Source organism: Dromaius novaehollandiae, chromosome W (assembly GCF_036370855.1).
Source record: "Dromaius novaehollandiae isolate bDroNov1 chromosome W, bDroNov1.hap1, whole genome shotgun sequence".
Lineage (NCBI taxonomy): Eukaryota > Metazoa > Chordata > Aves > Casuariiformes > Dromaiidae > Dromaius > Dromaius novaehollandiae.
Genome location: NC_088130.1, coordinates 19,839,965 through 19,852,767, shown reverse-complemented (window position 1 = coordinate 19,852,767; position 12,803 = coordinate 19,839,965). Strand labels below are relative to the sequence as shown.

The following is a 12,803-nucleotide window of genomic DNA, read 5'->3' as shown; positions in this document are numbered from 1 at the left end:
GGTGGCAGCCTAATGGTTCCCTGTGGCCTGGACATCTGTGTCTACATTAATATTGGGGTGTGCTATTAAAAGGTACTAGCTTTAAAAAAAATGCCCTGTAACTACTAAGCCTGTTGCAGCTACCTCTCCTGCCTGCTATACACAACTGACCTAGCATCTTCTGCAGACTGCAATGCTTTGTAATCGAGGTTCTTCCTCCAAACTCATCCATAGCAATGCTATTTCATTGTTGGTTTTAGTCCTTCCTCTGCATGTTTTTCCCTTTTAGCTTACTGTATTTCGACTTGCTGTTAGAGTTCAGTTAACTTCTCTGCTTTTTTGACATTTCTCTGTGTTTAAGAGTTCTCAGATCCAAAATCTTTGTTCAGCCCATCAAAAAGAGACAGCCTAAGAGCAAAATTCCAACCCTAGATTTTGATTTCTTTGTCAAAAGTCATCGTATTCAGAGTTCAGGGATGTTACTGCTAATCTTTCCTTTCTTTTGTGGTAGTGATGTTCTGGCAGCAGCTATAAAATTTCTCGGCTGAATTTAGTTGCCTTTAATCAAAGCCACTTACTAAGTCCACTGCATTACTCACATGAGAAAAAACCCAGCCAATTCCCTGCCTAAACCATGTGTGTGGACAGCAGAACTGAGCCCTGAGTCAGAAAACACTTCAGCTGGGATTCCTTTCCATTCATTTTCCAATCCCCTCTTTGCCTCTCGTCTCAATCTGCAAAAACTCTACAAACTCCTGAGTAAACTCTGACCAATTGCTTCCCATCAAGCTTGTATCTCATCTTGTGGGAAAATCATCTGTGGTTTTGTTTTTGATTAGAAATTTTCTGCTACTTGTTTACAAGCTGACATTCTTTAAGCCACACACACACACACTGCTTTCTGCTTCACTGCCTTACTCGGACAAGCCTAAAACAAACTGCAGCTGATCAAAGCTTGTGAGAAAACAGTTCATGGAGGCAGGTGTGACAGATCAGAGATGACTATTACAGTTGTATGAGATCGTACAGATGACATTTCCTCTTCTTTTAATTTTAACATCACTTTTTCCGAACAAGCTTGGAATTGCTTCAGTTTGTATTGCTTGGAGCAGAGCTGTGCAAAACTTCTAATCTGAAATTCAACTTCATTACCTGCATTTGGATTTCATTATAGGCATGACCTGAAGCCACAGCTTGTACATTTTCCTAATTGCATAAATCACTCAAATGAGCTTTTACAATATGTATTTCAACAGCACCATGAGAACCTCGCAGTTTCTCATGAAGTCACTTGAGACAAAACACATCACAATGGTTTTTGAGGAATATTAAGGAAGGAGAAAAAGTACAGGAATTAACAAATGGCTTTAAGAAGATATGGCAAGAAGTTCTCAACATGTTTTCTTGTAATGCCAACATGGGTAGAGCAGTTATTGTATGAACATAACTGAACAAAATGCAATATGATAAAAAGAAGTACAGCTTTCACACAACGAAAATTAAATCCATGAATTCCACTTTCTAAAGAAGCACCGAAGAAGGATTCAAAATTGGAATTAGACATTCATAACAAGTATTAGAAAAAAATAAACACAATTTTGGAAAGGACAGAAGCGCTCCTGCTTCAAAGCATAAGCCAACCTGGAACTCCTGAAGCAACAAGGCATCTTAGCATGGTAGTAGCTTAAATCATGGATGGGTGATTTTCCAGGGTTGTGTTCCAGTTTGTATTTTTCATTTCCAAATTTGAGGTGAAGTTCAAAAATTAGTGAAAATCTCTGTGTGTCCTTTGACACATATTATCAGTTGCCAACTCCTGGCTTGGAGTACACAATTTCTTCTTCTGGAGGAACCAATAATAGCTATGTTATGTCAAGAAATGGCACAGATGGACCACTGCTGGGAACAGCATGGCATCGGTTATGTTGGTATGTGGTCTGAGTAGTCATTTGGACAGCTAAATTCCATGCTACTGAATAAATTAGATATCCACAGACAGTTTAGTGACAGTTCACTAGAAGCACAAAACTATTCAAGGCAAGAGAGACATGAAGGAAAAAATTCATTTTTACCAAAGCCAAGGAGAAATTCTGCATGACCTGTCCATATCAAAGGTTGCTGTCAATCTTAGAGTTCTACCTCAATTATACTTGCTCTCAGTCTTTTTTCAGCACAGTCATCCAAACGTACCCATTTTGGACAGGCATGCAGACAGGATGGCTACTCCTCGGACAGCCACGTCTGTTCTGTTCAGTGTCAAGAGAGCTCTTCCTTCCAGCGCTGGCTCTTTTCTTTCACCTGCTGGAAGCCAAAAATATTCTTTGAACACTGAAATCGCTAGCTAATTGCTTGCCCAGGAAACAAAGTTGAAGGATCAGGAAGAAAGAAAATGTGGGCATGTTTGTGAGCCTGGCTACATGTGCTAATCAGGCTGATTTTCAGAGCATTTATGCCTGAGAGGATTTATTCTGACCCTTTACGAGTGAAATTTGATGGAGTTCTTTGCATTCATTAATGAAACCTGAATTTATGCTGCCTGGCCTCTCAGTGCTGCAGCTAGCTGCAGAGAGAGGGTGACATCGGTTGGCTGTGACTGTGCTGGCACTGTGTTTGAAATTTCCTAGTCTCTGCAGTATCTTCACCCGGCGTTCCTCTACTTGGAGAAGCAGAGATGACAACGAGCAGGCCGGTCGAGCACAGACACAACTAACTTGCGTGTTATCTAGCTTTGCTCCAAGCAGCTGCTGAACGCAAGAGCTGATAGTGACTCAATCCATGCAGACGCTGTTGACCACTGATAACCTCATAGCAGAAGTAGGGCTCACTAACACGAACCCAGAAGTGAAAACAGAAGTGGATTTGTTGGAAGAAAAATTCAGGGGCTGCTAATAGGGAACGCTAGACATGCATCGATTTCCCTCCCTAAAGCAAATGAAAAAGGACCAATCAATGTATCAATACTCCTACTTTGAGACATGGTTCTTTCCTAGAAATCAGAGTTTATAAATGTTAACTGGTGTGGGGTAATAAGAATGACCCTTCACCTCAAAGTTAGCACACCTCATTAGCATAACTTTAGGAAAATACCAGAAAACATTATTATATACGCGAGGTACAATAAAAATGGCAGAGCTGCCACCTCACATTAGCATTCACAAAATAGTTAACATTCAAAGACTAATTTTCCTCACCATTAACTCTATGATTGAAATGTGGTTATTTTTTAAACAGATATCTTTAACTAAAAGGCAGCAGGTATATATTAGGAACAGAGGGAAATCCCATTAGTGACGAAAAGTAACATTCCTTAGGGGAAAAAATTAATTTCATCAAGTATAGCTTTTAATTACCATTACTATAAACTCCAGATTGCAGATAGATAAATTTTTCTACTAAATTCTATTGAAATTTTGCATAAGAGGAAAGTATTCTGAATAAAAACACACTAGATACACTTCATCGATATTTCCTGTAGGGGCATTTCTATGTTTTCTTCTTCCTCATCTTCCATCTCATCCTTTTTGACACCAGCTTTTAGTTTGGACCTCTAATCTTCTGAACGCAGCTCTCTTCCTTTTTCCCATAGTCACGGCCGCACAGAATGGATATCCAATAATGTAAGAGTTTGAATAGAAATGTTGACCTTCTTTAGGAAGTGACACTTTGCCAAAGGGAGGTCACCTGTTCCCAATCCATTACTACTAGAAGACCCATGATGCATATTTCAAAAAGGATATCTTTGATGAAGGTAATTCAAACTTTCTGTGAGTTGAAGGAAAAAACACCGCAGATTCAGGAAGGCAGTATTTTCTTCTTTGTTCTCCTTTCTAGTTCGCTGAATTAAACTAAATGAGGTTGTTGCATTTGGTTTGGGATTTTTCCCCCTGCCACTAACTTCCATCTTTTCAGCTTTTTGGTGATCTGCAGAAAAGAGAAGAGAAACATTATCTTGAATCAAAAGACACCTTGCACTTGTTAGAAACAGATCAAAGGACTGCAAAGTAAAGTTGACAGGTATTCTCACTTTGGCTGAAGACATGATGCTTTAATTTAAAAAACAAATGAGACCATACAAAGGTAGCTTTAATCCTACTTGATGAGGTGCAACAAATTGGGTTCTGTGCAAAGCCACTCATAAGAGCAGATGTCTCCAATAAATACTAAAATCTATAATTTTTATGGTAGCCATGACCTGAACTGAAAATGTGTTTACAGAAGCAAGGCTTATATGGCGAAGTAATACTTTTCATTAGCTCAACATGATGGACTAAACCATCGATCGTATAGATCCGTTGGCTAAACTATATCAGTATACTGCTTGCTCTTATAAAAAAGATTATCTTCTCTCACAGACAGCTTCTCTGATATGCTTAGACTATCGCTGTTGCAATAAAGCTACTACCAAGAAAATGTTATTCACAGTAGATAAAATCTGAAAGACAGTTTGAGGATAAAGCTGAAAGAGAATCAAGTGCCTTTTGTGGTATCATAACACAGATAGCATCCCAGAGCAATGCTTGTCTACTTGTTTCCAAAAACAGCTTGTCCTTATCCAACACACGTATCTGTGAATATGCACAACGAGCTGCATCTTAATAGATACACTATGGCCAAATTATTCACACTCAAGGGTCCAATAATTGTTAGGTACCAGCTTAAATTGGTTGGTTTTTCAGTACCACTCAAGCCCTCATTGGAGTGAGAAGGAAAAATATATGGTTATAGGTGCTGAGCCAAAGGCACTGAAGGAGAGGGGCAAAATCCTTGACCTCAGCAGGTTATGTTTTGGAGCTTGAATCTTAGCACATGGCCCCAGGCGGAGGATCTGATAGCAGAATTAGAAAATATTTTTTTTCTGGGGAGAATCTGGGAGTTGGGCACCCACCAAGGTCTACCTTTCAAGTACTATGAAAAGGCTCCCAGAACACCAGCGTCTCCTCTCGATGTGCAGTGACAACAGCGTGCATTAGGTTGCTTGCACTGCCCTTTCATTCCCCCTGCAGCCACGTCACTGATTGCACATGGGATGGACTGGTTTCAACCTTTATATTTAAATGTACAAGGGAGGTTATGAGGAGCAAAAGGTCTGTTCACCCTCCTTGCCAGAATGGGTTAACTTTAGCAAGACAGTATTTTCCAAGCCAATGTCATCCTGTGCCTTTTTCAGTGTCTGTCCGCCCATTTTAGCTAAGTTTTGTTAAATTACAGTCTGCTGAATAGAATCAGTCACTCCATTTTTCTTACTGCATTATTTGCGGATGCAAATGACGTCTCATTTCAAGAGACAATGTCCTCTGAAATAAAGCAGTATGCAGTGCTTCACCAGTTCATAGGGAAAGTCGATTTTAAAATCCATGGTAGTTAAATTGTGTCCAGTTTATCCCTGTAAGACTACTGAAATATTTTCAGAAGAAAATGGGTGGACTCTCAAATTTATTTTATCTCTCTGAACCATTCCATCACTGAAAAATAAAAAACTCTTGTAATCATCAACCATGGTTCCTGCAGTAGTTCTCAGACTGCCCCTTATGCTTTTCCTTACATGTTCTTCTCCTGAATAGTGTTGACTTTGACATGAACGCTATCTTGGGGTAATAAGCAGCTTATCATACATTAGCATGATGGATTGCAGATATAAAGTATTTCAGGAAAACTGACTTTCTCTTTTTTATATCTTAACCACCAGCAATTTTTCCCTCATTGAGAAAGGAATTCTCAATATTCAAACAAATCATAAATATACAATGTATTTGGTATATCTGTAACTGGTATGAAAGTACTGAGTACCAGAATGCTTGATTACATAAACTTGGGCTAAAATTAATTTCACCAGACCATTCTCTTGACCCATAATAGCTTAGAGCTCAGTTTAGAGATTCTCTCACTTGCACAGATTTTATTTTTGATACATTTTGAAGCATGGCTTTCTACTCCCCTTCCAAGTTCTACATTTCTCTTGGGCTTTAAAAGATGCAGTATGTTGGTCTCCACCAGGCTGTTCACAGGGATATCTTCTGCTTCCAATTTTACTGACAATGGAAACTTGAAGGCTTTTCTTCTGGCACTGCTTTACAGAAAAAGCAATGGAGGTTATCAGATAGCTCTGTTCCACCTTCCAGAGACTCAGAGAGTTTGAGAAAGGCACCTATTGCTCCACATAGGTGTAAATAAGGCACACTTAACTACAGTGAGGTTTGTGGGGTAGATTCTGAGAGTCCGTGTAGGGGAACCAGAAGGGAAGGGGTACACAGGGAGGGGAACCAGAAGTGGCAATTTGTGGTTCGAGTCACAAGGAGAACAGGATCCCGTGGATCCTTCCTGCCCTTACGGTGACAGTCAGACAGTTCAGTGGGACCCCACTCCAAATTTCTTACTTACACATCTCAGGATGCAACTAAACTTAAACAAACCAGGAAGGCACGTGTTGCACTTGTATGCACTTGCATAGAAGGAGGAAATGCCTAAATACATTTAAAAGTGCAGGTAAATGGATTCAGGGGAAATAATATTGTGGAATTCAATTTTATCCCATCTGAACATTTCCATGCCATATTAGCTAAATCTGAAGACGAAGGACTGAGGGTTTCAGCTCCAAATTAAGTTTGGGCTTAAACCTGCATCCTTTTACCTGTTCATATTATTGTCAGAAACAGTACAAGCTCAGAGATCAGAAGTTATGGCATACTTTGTTGGCAGCCCATGGAATAGGATCGAATCCATGTCTTGGCTGATTCTGCCACAGGTAGTAGTAAATTGTCAAAAAATTTCACAAATGGGACAGAGAGATTAGAAGACGATATGAGGAACAAAAGGAAGACATTTTTATGCAGCTGCTTCTGAGGATGGTAACAGACAGGCGGGTAGGCCATCGAGACTTGCAACTTCATGGCTCTAGAGAGCACTTAAATGGCTGAAAAGATGGAAGAATTGGGTCCAGTGACATAATGTCCTGGACCGAACATCAGCAGTGTCCCATACAACGCATTTGTCCAGGATTTTGACTTTTATTTATTTTTGTATCACCCTATCATTTTTTACTTGCACTTTTGTACTTGCACATGCTGAAAAATAGTTGCAGTATCAAGGCCTTGTCTTTGCTGTGTGGTTAAAATCAATTAGCCTTCAATCTTCTGGATCTGCAGCACACTTCAAAGGGGCTATGTATTGAAATTCAATAGAACAGCACTGCTTGTCTTTACTTTCTAATTATAGGCTTTCTATTTGACTATATTACTTCTCATGAAGTTAAAGGAATGTATGGCCAATTTAGGATTCAGAGAAACGGAGTCTATTGTAGCAGCTACTTTAAAAATTAGAATAGTGTTAGAAAAAGTTGTTGGGTCACAGTTGCAAAATATTGCTCTTCACTTACAAAAACAACCCTATATTTTACTGTATAGTACTGATACTTTCAGACCACTCGGACTTTTTTTTTTTTTTTTTTTTTACTTTGCGCATCTCTTTGCATTGGGCAAAGTGTTCCCCATTGTATGCTGAACAGAGAATAGCTAATGTGTCTTTTCCTGTGTTACTAAAACGTATTTGTCCAAGGTCCTTCACCTGTGTGTTACATGCAACCAAACTTGAAGTCAATACAGGCTTTCTTTTCTAGCATATGTTATCCGAAGTAATAATAATTCCCACTTTACTTCCTATACAACCTCCAAATTCCTTACAGGGTGCCTGAGAGGCACGATGGATTCACGCTTTGGGAAGCCCGCTTCAGTCAGCTTCCATGTCTTTGCAAGCATCATCTGCCCATCAGTCCCCTCTCAAACCAGGCAAGTTAATGCTACAACAAATATTGCTCATCCTTCAGAAAAAGAAACGGGAACCAGAAAAAGAATAAGACCACATGTTAAAAAAAAGACACAACTGAACTCAGTCGGACATTTTCTGAACCTTTGCTGCCTGTATTACTTGGGAAAAACAACACAGGAGCAGGATCTCTGCAAAACTAGAGGAGGTATTGTATGGGAACAGGTCTCACACTGCTAAAACCGAAGGAAGAAGAAACAGAAATCAGTCTATTTCCACTTCTACATTCTAGTGCTTGTGGTTGTCACCTCTTTAGCTGCTGTCTTGGTTGCATCTTTTGCAAAAGGGAGTTAAGCAGTCTGAACAGACATAGAAAATGGCTGCTGGGATGCCTGGTTTCTAGGCAGACATGTCATTATAAAAACTGTGTCAAGGCATCACTCTCTGGGTTCTCTCTCCATCAGTTCAATAATGTCTGTTAGCAACTATTGTATTCTCAGAGGCTTCTTCAAGTATCAGCCCATCTAGAGCTCATTTATTCTGTTCATTAGATGCTGAGAAAGCTCCTATTATGGTTAAAATCCCTGCCACTAAAAGGAGCAGCCATGGAGCTCTTTGTTGACCTCAAACCCATAATGAGGTCTAAATCCTTTGTTTCTCCTGTCAAGGAAGTTAAGTCCTCTTACTGGCTCCCCGCTTGAGTAACCTTATTTTGTTGTTTTGTTTTCTCTTGAGTTTAATCTGTTGTGTCTTTCATTAAACTGGATCAGCTATTACCTACACTCTGTCCTCTTTCGGAAAAAATGCCCTTTTTGCCATAAAAAAACAAGAAAAGAAAAGAAAAACAAGGGTTTTACCCTATTGCCAAAGACTTGCCAAATGAGTTTAGGCAAAATTTTCTGGAACTTGTGCTGTTTTTTCCAACTCCACCAGCACTCTATCTAGATTTATTTACTACCTACTATAATCCCGTAGAATTTTGGCTGAAATTATTGTACTGCAGGTCCTGTGCTTCAATTCCATTTTGCATATAGGCTAAACAAACAGCTCTCTTGTCTCTATCTTCCATGTGCCTATTTACTCTGATTTTTTCTTGGTCTGTTTAATGCAAATGCCTGTCCTAAAGTGATAGAGGCATTTTCATCTAAATTCAAAGTGAAGGTTTAACTTTTTCAAGAAGGCAACTATTAGCAACATGAAGAATTCCTGCATCACAGTTGCATTTCATTGGAAAAAATATCAGCTGTCAAGGATTTATCACTCAGTCATCATCAAAGTTTCTTCAATGCTATTTTAAGGACTTGTAGGTCCTAATCTCGCAACACCTTTCTAAGATACTTCACAGCTGGAGACAGGCAGCCCCGGAGGCAGTGAGGCACTCCTGCTACCTCTCGCCAAGGCTGATGAGAAGCAGGGTCTCCAGACCAGTGATGTGCACAACATGTCCAGGAACGTGTCCAGGAACACCACGCGGGGGTCATCGCACCACTGCTGCCCAGCACTTTGATCCCCAATGAGGCACCCTCTCTTCAGCAAATCTTTCCTTCGCTTTCCCTAAAGAGCTCCAGCTGTTGTGTGCAGCTCTAATACTACCCTTAAGCATAGCTCCATTTCAGCAGATGCTTAGATGCAAGCAGCTCATATCGAACGTAAATGCTCACCTCTCTCTCTTACACACACATATATATGCGCATTTACTTTTAGATATAGGCCTACACATGCACTCCCCACTTCTCCTGCACCAGAATGGGCCTTATGTATCAGTCATGAATCTCTGCTTTATTTCATCAGCTTCTCCTTCCCATTACACAATTCAGAGCTGCGTTAGTGTTGCCTGGGAAAAATTCTGAAGTGTCAGCAAGCAAACTCCATCATTTGGAAAGCTCTAGTTCCATACCTTTCTCCTCTGTCACTTTTTCATTTCCCATCACCCCTGCTTGCACACTGCCAAAAGTTGGTATTAAACACGCCTGGACATTGCCCTAAAGAGGCCCTAGCCCTCATTTTGATATTTCACTGTTATCATTCCTAAGCTGTAAGGCATTTTACTTTGAACAAAGAGTTAGATTTAGTAGAGAGCACTGCACATGCATTCCTAGCGGGGCATGGCTGGATTTTGTTGTGTTAACACCCCAAATTAAAAGTGATGAGTGTGCAGCTTCGGAACTGCTCAAGTCAGCTGTGCTTGTTGGTAATGGATTAGAGATTTCCCAGAACGCATGAAGGGAGAAGCTTCCAGGAAAAAAATAAGAAAGGAAAGATTAAAGAGAACTTCTATAGGCTGTGCTGGTGTTCAGGAACTGCAGTGAGGGTAGCTCATTCAAGTAGCTTCATTCTTTGTGAAAGAGAAGCTCGGAGACTTGCAGCCAGTTGTATCGGGAATATGTCTTTTGCTGTTCTCAGAAAACCTGCTAGTGTTTGGCTGTGCTATTGACTGTTGCAAAATTGCTTTTTTGGTATGAATTGGGTGTCATGGCAAGCTCACAAACTAGAACCGCATGCCCCAAGCACCTTCTTCTTTCCCAGGACACCCAAATGCCCCTGAGGCCTTTCCATGGCTTTTAAGGGTACAGGCATTGATATAATTTGCACTTTTCTTTCATGTACACCAACACAGAGAGAACTCAGACACTTAGCATGTTATACAGAGATGAAATTAAGAACTGTGGAATTAAACTAAGAAAAGAGAAATGCCCCATCACAGAGGTGAGCCTTCTTAGGCTACAAAGGATTTACCTGAGATTTCCAAAAACAATGTAGAGTATATGGTCTTGCAGTGAGGAGGGAATAAAGGAGTGGTTCAAATGCAATCTTACCTATTTCCCACTTTTCCAATTTATATTCCAATCCCAGACAAAAACTATGGGGAAATTGAGTCTGAGAGCATATGTCATCAGGATAAGGTAATGTACAGTGTAGGGCTGGCAGAATTACTCCAAAGCAAAAATTATGAGACCATAAAATTCAGACAATAACTTTTACAAGGAGTGATACCCTATGGTAACTATCATATGCTTATGATTAAACTGTTTTGATCTCCACAACCCCAAATTAGAGTAAACAGCATTTTAAAGACACATTCCTCCCTCTCCACCTCCTACAATGGTGCCTGAGGCAGAATTAAAGCTGCTTGAATATTCCAACTGTACATTTTTGTAATTTAACGGAAAAAAAGAAGTTATTTTTACATCTGAATTTCTCAGATTTACCGTGCTTTGTCTGTTTGGCAAATTTCATCTATAATATTTCAGAAAAAGACTTACAAGGTATGATTTGTTCTTACAGAATCCAGCACTGTGGGATTCTAGAACTGGCTGGAGCACCTTGCACCCCTCATGATCTAATATATACAATTTCAGTGAGGCATTGCTACAAGGATGTCATAGGCATTTGGTTATTTAATAATCAATATCATTCAGAACAAAGGCATGTTGCATTTCCAAAAGGACTTGTTTTTTTAATTTCTCTGTTTCATATGTCTTAAGGGTCTTACAGTCTCCAGCATATCTGTCCTCATTAGAACTCTTTCAGGAAAAGAAACGTTGTTTTCACTGTTTGCAGGAAAGAAAGGAGATGGCTTGGCCAGGATCAGAAATTAAGTTTGTGGTAAGGAAAGAATTGAACCCAGCTTCCAGAGTCCCAGGCTTAACCACTAACTTCCCTGTAACTTTAGCTCCATCTATTTACGGGTTTCTTGTAACTTTGAAAAAGATGCAGTGCTCAGAGCTAGTGCTTTTGTTCTCAGAAGATGGGCTATATTTTTCGTATGTCAAGAATGATGCATTCCTGAAGTAAAACTGAAACTTAACTGTACATGTAGCAACGTGCAACCAAAAGCTGCATAACATAGCCAATAGAAAGCAAGAACATTTTTACACATACACCAAAATAGTGCTTTTGTGTTTTTCTTTTTAGGGAAGGAAAAGGTAAAAGTCATGATTACAGTTTTTTGGAGTGGCTGTTTTCACAGTGTTTTTATAATTCCACAAGACACTTCCGAAAGCTCTCATGAGCTTCATGCTATAAATACCAAGTCACTGGAGCGACACACACTGCTGAAGACACATTGGCACTCAGATGCTCCAGACCAGGTCATGGTGGAAACCTGAAGATTTATAGTAGCTAATGAGAGATTCTGAAGACATGAAAAAAAATCTGCTTTTTCATACAATCCAGTTATGGTGTAAATTTAAATTTCAGATCTGCTCAGGAATGTTTTAAAGTGTTTTATTGCCAATTATTTTACATGAGGGTAAGGGACATGTCCTTCTACACCTCATAAATTTGACATACTGTAGTTTGAAATCTCATTAGCTTTCCCTGTTGCCAGATGTAGCTTAGAAACATTAAGGGTCTTATGGACATGGCTTTATACAGTTGCGCTCTACCAGTGCTAGTTTTTGCAAGCGTATGTTTTGTATTTGTCCTTTTCATGAACCCTCCATTTTGTTTAGTAGCTATATTAAACTATTTTACTATGAATCTAGCTTTTTGACTACTCTGGGGTTCTTTGGATGATTGGTGCATGCTCAGAAAAGTTGTATACATAATTTTGTCCTCTGGAAGTACATTAAATATCCATAAATTACACTGAAGTATCTTGTGGAAGAATGTCTGCTATTCTGCTGCAAAATCTTAATCCATCTCTTTATACATTGGCAACATATGGTATTTTAAAAGCCATGTAAAGTTAAGGCTTTGGCTTAACTTGTAAGTGCAAATGAAATGACATCTTATCCTTAATCCCATGACTGTGTGTATACTGTCCAAAATGAGATCCTGTAATTCTCTACTAGCACTGCTCCACTAATGCAGACTACCAGACTTTGTGGTAATTTTGGTATCTGCACTTTCTCTACTCTGCAGCTTCTACCCAAGCTCAGGCTGGCAAAAATGAAATCCTTTCTCTGCAAATTTAGATGAGACCTAAATAGAGAAAGTTAGTTTTGCATGTACAAAATCTAACTTACAACCACATACATCTATTCTGTGTTCAGTGGTTTATGTTTTACTGGCAGCAATAAACCTATAGTGTTTTTTTAATGCGTATTTTTAAATAAAATACA

General features: G+C 39.4%; 1 long non-coding RNA gene across 2 annotated transcripts in view; it reads right to left on the bottom strand.

Annotated features, from left to right (window-relative positions):
* Positions 1 to 12,803, bottom strand: part of LOC112978750 (uncharacterized) — a 43,386-nt gene that overhangs the window by 4,722 nt on the left and 25,861 nt on the right. For both annotated transcript variants that reach the window (XR_010385663.1, XR_010385664.1), the window contains 2 exons: positions 3,330 to 3,900; positions 2,170 to 2,280 (listed from right to left, as the gene is read on the bottom strand). This is a non-coding gene — a long non-coding RNA (uncharacterized LOC112978750). The remainder of the gene's footprint in view (positions 1 to 2,169; positions 2,281 to 3,329; positions 3,901 to 12,803) is intronic.